A 7335-nucleotide genomic window follows, 5' to 3' on the forward strand; every position below is an offset into this window, starting at 1 on the left:
CCTGTCACACTAGCAACTGACATTTCTGTTGCAGGGTCCAGGATTGTGTCAAGTAGAGTATCGGACGCTGTTTAATCCTCATAAGAACCTTGGCATCTCTCTTTGTCCCCAGGTGGAAACAGCTCGAGGAAAGCTAAAAGCACTTTGAGCAAGTGAGTGGCAGGGGCTGTGCTTGTAAGTCACCTCTTGGTACCGCCTTTCTTCAGAGAGTCCGTGTGGGCAGCCATGGAAATCCCACCTCCCTGAGAGTCAGAGTGAGACAGCGGCAGCTCTAGCCAGTGGCCAACAGACGAAGGTGCGTGAAAAGGTGCACAGACACAGGAAGTGAGCAAACCCTTGTAGAAACAAACCAGAAAGGAACGCAGACACCTTTGTGCAGAGAGTTCACAGTGTTGGCAGTCACAGAGAGCATCTTTCCTTTTCTCCAGAGCCTTTAATCCCTATGAGACTGGGCTCACAATTTCTTCAGCCTGTGCTTCTACCTCCTGGGCTCGTGTCGTGAAGCAGGGCATCTCTGGGAGCTCAGATGGGCCTCTGACATGCACAGCCTACAACTTTTACACCATCTGGAACTTTGCCCATGCTATTTGCCATAGTATGAAGGGTATTTTTCACATGGTCCGTTCCCTGAATAGTCCTGACTTGTTACAGAATCTAATCACTGTTCTTTGCATGTGTAGAGATTCAAAGATTACTCCTGCCCTGGCAGGCCGGCTTCTACCGTGCTCGTGTTTACCCAGAGAGGCCTCGGCAATACTTAGTCAAAAGAACTTCTAGAATAAGAAATCATCTGGATTGGCTCACATTTGATTTTCAGGGTCTCAAGGAAGCTGGAGTTTGCCATGTGTACCTTCAAGCAATTAAAGTCACATGGGGTATGAGGCTATGGCACAGGTCATCATTGGTATGGGTTGCTGCATGTAGCCTATTCCACCCAACACGCTTTCCTTACATTTCTGATAATGTCACCAAAAAATCACGTTGAACTTCATTGAGGTATTCTGCAATCTGCTTTTTTACTTATGGAATGCAGAAAATGATCTTATATTTCTCACTGTAGCTTGTTATTACAGTCTGTTAAGATTGAGCTGAATTTTCATCTTGGTCACAGATAAATATATTTTTAAACATTTTATCTCTAAGTACCTATTAAACATATTTATCTAAGACACTGGTAGATGAGCTGTTGACAGAGGCTGCTATTTTGTTCCCAGCCGCTTAGTCCCAAAATAATCACTTAGGAACTATATTATTTGCAATAGTGTTTGGCCAATAGCCTAAGCATAATACTAGCTAGCTTTTGTATCCTAAACTAACCCATCTCCATTCATCTGTACATCACCATGAAGTCATGGCCTACCAGCAAAGTTTTGGTGGGCTCCATTGGAGGTGTCTATTTCCTATGGCGGCTACATGGCTTCTTCCTGACTCCACTTACTTTCTCCCAGCATTCAGTTTAATTTTCCTGCCTAGCTTTACTCTGTTAAGCCATTGACCATAAGCAGCTTCTTTAGTAACCAATGGCAATAAAACATATTCACAGCATGCAGAGGGGAATCTCACATCAATATGCATCTTAAAAAAGGATTAAAACCAGAATTTTGTTGTAAGTCACCTCGCCTCTCCCAGGTTACTATTTGCACCCTTTGAATATGACAATATGCTCACCTCCCATGTCCTGAGCTGCTCTCCAATAACCTCAGGATGGATCAGGCATGCCACTCAAGTTCAAGTGCAGTGTCTATTACATTTCCTTAAACTACCGTTTTTCACTAATTTGGCAAGACTTAACTAGAAAAAAAAAGCAATGATCAAGAATGTCATCTAGGGCTGGAGAGATAGCTCAGAGGCTAAGAACACTGGCTGCTCTCCAGAGGTCCTGAGTTCAGTTCCCAGCACCCATATGGTGACTCACCATCTGCAATGATTTCTGGTGCCCTCTTCTGGAGTGCAGGCAAGCATGCAGGCAGAACAGTGTGTACATAACAAATAAAATCTTTAATAAAAGAATATCATCTGGTTTTAAAAGGATGATGCTGTTTAGTGTCTTTTAAACTTTATCATTTTTTTGTATAATGCTAGGGAGAATTATCAACAAATTGACATTATTTGTTTTTGTCCATGTATGCTTTTGTTTTTTTTTTCTTTATTTTTTTTAAAAAGATTTATTTACTTTGTTTTATATGCATGAGTGTTTTTCCCACATGCATGTCTGTGTACCATGTACATGCCTGGTGCCAGTGGAGATCAGAACAGGGCATCAGATCCTCTGGAACTGGAGTTATAGTCAGTTGTGAGCCACAGTGTGGGTGCTGGGAACTGGAGCCAGGTCCTCTAGAAGAACAGTCAGCGCTCTTAACTACTAAACCATTTCTCCAATCCCTGCTTTTATTATCTCTAATTCATTTCTAGCCCGATATTCTATATCAGGTATTGCTTATACTGTGAGATAATCAAAGCAATCTAGATGTTCATTAATTACTTTAGAAGAATGTGAGTGTCTAACCATCAAGAGATCATAGGTAAGAGCTCAGATGAAGTCCTCGGAAAAGCATTTGGGAAACCCCGTACACTCAAGCTCTTCACTTGAGTGGGACTGACGCAATCTTTCTAGTTTGTGTATTATTAGTTATTATTTCCTCAGAATGAGCATGAATTGCTTAAGCTGATTGACATGTAAGCCATGGCAAATAGTTGAACTTGTTTCCAGTAATTAGTCCCTAAGGAAGCTCTGAAGCATCCCAACTTTTCATAATACAGGGAGAGTAACTGAAGACGAATCAAGAGCCACATTCTGGAGTAAACAATGTAAAAGTTCTCAGGATTATCAAGTAATGTTTAAAGAGGTATTGCAAAGCTAGCCTGTGCTTTACCACACATACTTTGACTTGGCAGAAGATACTTACCTTCAACTAAAGTATTTTTATTTGTTTGTTTTGTTTTTTGCTTGTTTGTTTATTTGTTTTTGAGACAAAAAAAACCCCTGGCTGTCCTAGAACAAAAGGTTGGCCTTGAACTCACAGAGATCCACCTGCCTCTGCCACCCAAGTGCTGGGATTAAAGGCATGCGCCACCACTGCCAGCTCAACAATGTTTTATGTTGAGAACTGGCTTTTGGGCTAAATAATGAGCTCTCTATCTACCAGTCTAGTTCCATATCGATGACCAAAGAACAACACAAACCAAAACAAACAGCGAATGTTGTGCCGCTCCTTTCTTAGTGAATCTATGCTGGATTTTCGGGTCCCTCTGGCATCTCTTTTGCTAGTCTGCAAACCATCCCTTTAGGTCCATGTAGGGCACTGCCAACTTGAGGAAGCCGAACATGTGCATCCATTCTTTCAGCACCAACAGGCAACAGTCTCCCACTTACAAACAAATGCTGACAATCTCAGTTAGCGTGCTGACCAAGCATTCGACTCCAACCACCTCACACGGGCTGAATCTCAAGGAAATTGCTCAACTTCTACAGAAGCAAAATTGCTAGAATCAACTATGTTACACACATCTGCCATTCTCCCTCACTATAGGATGAGCACTGCTGCTCCTTTGCCTTGACCCATTTTTCCTGGTGTTCCTGTCACTGTAAAGATGAGTCGATTGCAGGGTAAGTGCTGCCACTGACCAACTCCGTGTATGAGATTCACAGGAAGTGCCCAGAAACTGCCAAGACGCTCTCTGTGAACCCTCCTAGTGTGAGCCCTCATGGTGGTAGGCCCCACTCCGGCATGATTTTGTCAGACACATATTAAATGGGACAGACGTTTTACCGATTTAGCATCTGTCTATAAAGGATCCACTTTAGGTAATAGTTCTCATGCCTACAGTGTATTCAAAATGAAATTATATTTCTCTATGTTAGTTCTCACAGACTTATATGCCTGTGTCATCTAAGTAAAAGCTTAGAGAATGGTTGAAGAATTTGTCAGATGGAGCATGGAATCCTAGTACTTGAAGCTAGCTATCTTTTCAGCCTTTTTTTTTTTTAATTTGACTAAAAAATTAAATAATAAGAGCATAAGACATGCAATAAGTGTGTTATTATTAAGTGTGGCTCCAGACCAGCAGCTTTTTATCAAAAATAGGGAATCTTTTAATTTATTTATCAGTATTTTATGTTTTGTCTGCATATATGTCTGCCTCCTGTGATGCCTGGTACCCACAGAGCCAGAAGAGAGCATCAAATCTCCTGAAACTAGAGCTAAGGATGGTTGTGTCCCACCATGTGAGTGCTGGGAACTGAACCTGGGTCCTCTGCAAAATCAGGTGATGCTCTTACCACTGAGCCATCTCTTCAGCCCTACATCAGGATATTCTTGTGCCTAGTATTTATCCAGCATCATAGTCTATGTCTTGGAGACTGTCCCCCAAATGTCGCCACACAGAGAAATTGTCCTCTGAGCACAGCCCAGGGACAGCCGAACGTGAACAACATAAGAGAGCGAACAAGTCATACTCTTTGCGAGTGATATAACATATTTCATGTTGGAATGCTAAGCCAAGCCCACTGCTCGCCTTTGCGGTTCCCATTGTGGGCGCCTGGCTGCAAAAAGTCAGCAGCTTACCCTCCTTCAAGCTTTCAGCTTTATACTTAAATGATTTTAAGAAGCGTGGGATTAGCCAGCAAAAAGCGGAGTGAGGCAAAAAAGAAAAATCCTCAGAGGACCCTCCCAAACCTCAGAGACTCTACATTCTTCACTTGGGTGTCGGGTGCAGAAAATTTATTTATTTATCTGTGTAAAAAGTACAGAAACAGGGTACAGCAGACCCCCAGGCAGACCCTGGACAAATGAGACACCTTGGTCCTGGAAGGAAAAAGCCTGGAGAGAACCAGGCTAAATCCCCACAAGATGATACCTTTCGATTTTAGACAGGACAGCCTCCAAGGCTCACTCTTAGCTTGCACATGGGAGGAACCCATCCCACGGGAATATGGACTTACATGTAAATATAAACCATTGGCACGGGTGACATTGGGCAGGACTGTGATTTGTGTAGAGGGAGAGGAAGACACAGATAAGTGCGCATTGCATGGGTTGGGGGCAGTTGGAGTTGGAGTTGGGGTGGCAATTGCAGGGAGAGCTCACTATGACCATAGCCCACTTACTCGCCTTGTATCTGAAAAGGCCAGGTAGGAGAGGAGGCATATATTAGCACAGTCAGCTTGATTAAAGTCTATCTTTTCTTTTAAGACATCTCAACATCTAACATACAGAAAAATATTCTGCAGACCAGTTAGTGGCAAGCATTGAGTCAGGTCAAATGAACAAAAACATTAAGAGTTCCTGGAATTCCTCCCGAAAGGTTGGATTTGGTTAGCATTAGGCAAGTAATTACCTTATATACAACCGAATTTGTTCTGTGACATTCCAGGTTGGACAAATCCCTGGCTTTCAGTTTGCATTCTGACAATTACCAACTTCTCAGTTTAATTTGCCACAATCTCAAGGAGCTGGCCTGCACGAGCCAGCACTGAGCCCAGCAAATCGCCCACACGTTGCAGAGCAATGCCCACTGAGGCGTCGCGGCTCAACCCCCCTCACCACACCTAAGCAAATACCAAACGACTTTAGAAAAATGACCGACGGATTCGGAATGACATTTGGTAACAATTCCTCAGGATCTCTCACTTGTCCCAGACTCAATCTCAGGTCGAAGAGATAATTCGATTTTTTTTTTCAAGTGAACTGATTGCACTGGCTCCCACCAGAGGGAAAAGCCAGTCCACAGTGGACGCCTCCACACTTGCCTAAAGGACAACGGCTCTGTACACCCATTTCATCACAGAAGACTTTTTATTTTAAAAGCAGTGACTTTTTTTTTTTCTAAAGCTTTCCGTTTTAAATCAGAGTTGTGTGTGCACATTTGACAATGAGCTGTTATTCTTAGAAACAGGAGGCAAAGCAGCCTGCTCAAGTTTCACATGAAGCCAAAAAAAAAAAAAAAGTTTCTTCAAATTATCTCAGTTTCAGAGTTCAAGAGTTGCGGCCGAGCTCTGCTTACCTTACAACTTCAGCTCCACAGAGATCTCTCGGGTTTAAAAGCAGGATGCCAAGTCGCAGGGTTGATTTTCTTGCACACAAGTTTCATCTGTCAAAGCACTCAGCTCCTCACGAGGAACCGGCCCTCTCTTGCCAAACACCAATGAGGAAGCCTCCTGGCACATGTGGGTAGTGGCTTCCCTGGAAGCCAGTCAACGCCTGCACATACTCTCTGGGACAGAGGTGCCAGATGAACTTGGCCTGGGTCACACAAAGCCTGCCATTGTGAGGTCCTGAGCATCTCTTGAGGGGGGTAAAAGGCGTTCTAAGAAACTCTTGCCAGTCTGAAGTCTTCTTGTGCCTGTTAGCTGTGCCGTTCATTCATTGAAAATGAAGAGGAAATGGCATTCTTCTACATGCATAGACCAGTGCCTAGCCCAGTGGTCATCAGAGGCGCTTCACCCAGCAACTGATGGAAACAGATGCAGAGACCCACATTGAAACAGTAGGTGGACCCCAGGCAATCCTGTGGAAGAAGGGAGGAAGAATTGCGGGAGCCAGAGGGGCCAAGGACACCACAAGAAAACTCACAGAATCAACTGACCTGGGCTCATAGTGGATCACAGAAGCTGAACCACCAACCAAAGAGCCTGCATGGAACTAACCTAGGTCTTCTGCATATATGTTACAGTTGGGTAGCTTGGTCTTCTTGTGGGACCTAACAGAGGGGGCAGGGCCTTTCTCTGACTCTTTTATCTGCCTTTGGGACCCTTTTCTCCTGATCCAGTCTTGGAGGGGAGGTGCCTAATCTTGCTTCGGTTTGGTGTGCCACGGCTAACTGGTATACATGGGAGGACTGTACTTTTCTGGGGAGAAGGGAGAGGCAGTACACGGGGGAGGAGAATGAGGGAGGCAGGGGGAAGGGACTAGGGAAGGAATAGGGAGAGCAGGGCTTTGATCGGGCTAGGAAGAAATTAATTAAATGGTTAATTTAAAAGGGAAAATAAAGAGGGAACATCTGGTGACAGCTTCCTAGGGCACCAGTTATGTTCCCTAGAATCCACCCACATGTTGCGATAAGAAGGAAGCTGGAATATACTCCTGTGTCTGGCTGGTAGCAAAGCTTTAGTTAATGACTTGTTTCATCTCACCATTTAGAATAGCGTCCACACCGTGAAAGTCAACAGAAAATTTTACCGGAAGAAAGTTCATAATTATGAGTATGCCCTGGTGTTTGTGAAGTGTTGTTCACCAGCCCCAAGGGTACAATGAAAAATTAAGGCTTATTTTTAATTTATTTAATTATTTATAGGTAAATTTAACTTATTTATGATGTAAAATTATTGGGCGAAAT

The 7335-nt window shown here is 43.5% G+C and overlaps 1 protein-coding gene across 1 annotated transcript in view; it reads right to left on the bottom strand.

Annotated features, from left to right (window-relative positions):
- Positions 1 to 6055, bottom strand: part of Stard13 (StAR related lipid transfer domain containing 13) — a 386353-nt gene extending 380298 nt beyond the window's left edge. The window contains exon 1 of the mRNA XM_050161866.1: positions 6004 to 6055. The gene's annotated coding sequence lies outside the window, so the exon portion shown is untranslated. The remainder of the gene's footprint in view (positions 1 to 6003) is intronic.
- Between the last annotated feature and the right edge of the window lie 1280 nt (positions 6056 to 7335).

The sequence above is a fragment of the Alexandromys fortis genome, unplaced genomic scaffold (genome assembly GCF_014885135.2).
Source record: "Alexandromys fortis isolate MF-2015 unplaced genomic scaffold, M_Fortis_MF-2015_v1.1 scaffold_118, whole genome shotgun sequence".
Classification (NCBI taxonomy): domain Eukaryota; kingdom Metazoa; phylum Chordata; class Mammalia; order Rodentia; family Cricetidae; genus Alexandromys; species Alexandromys fortis.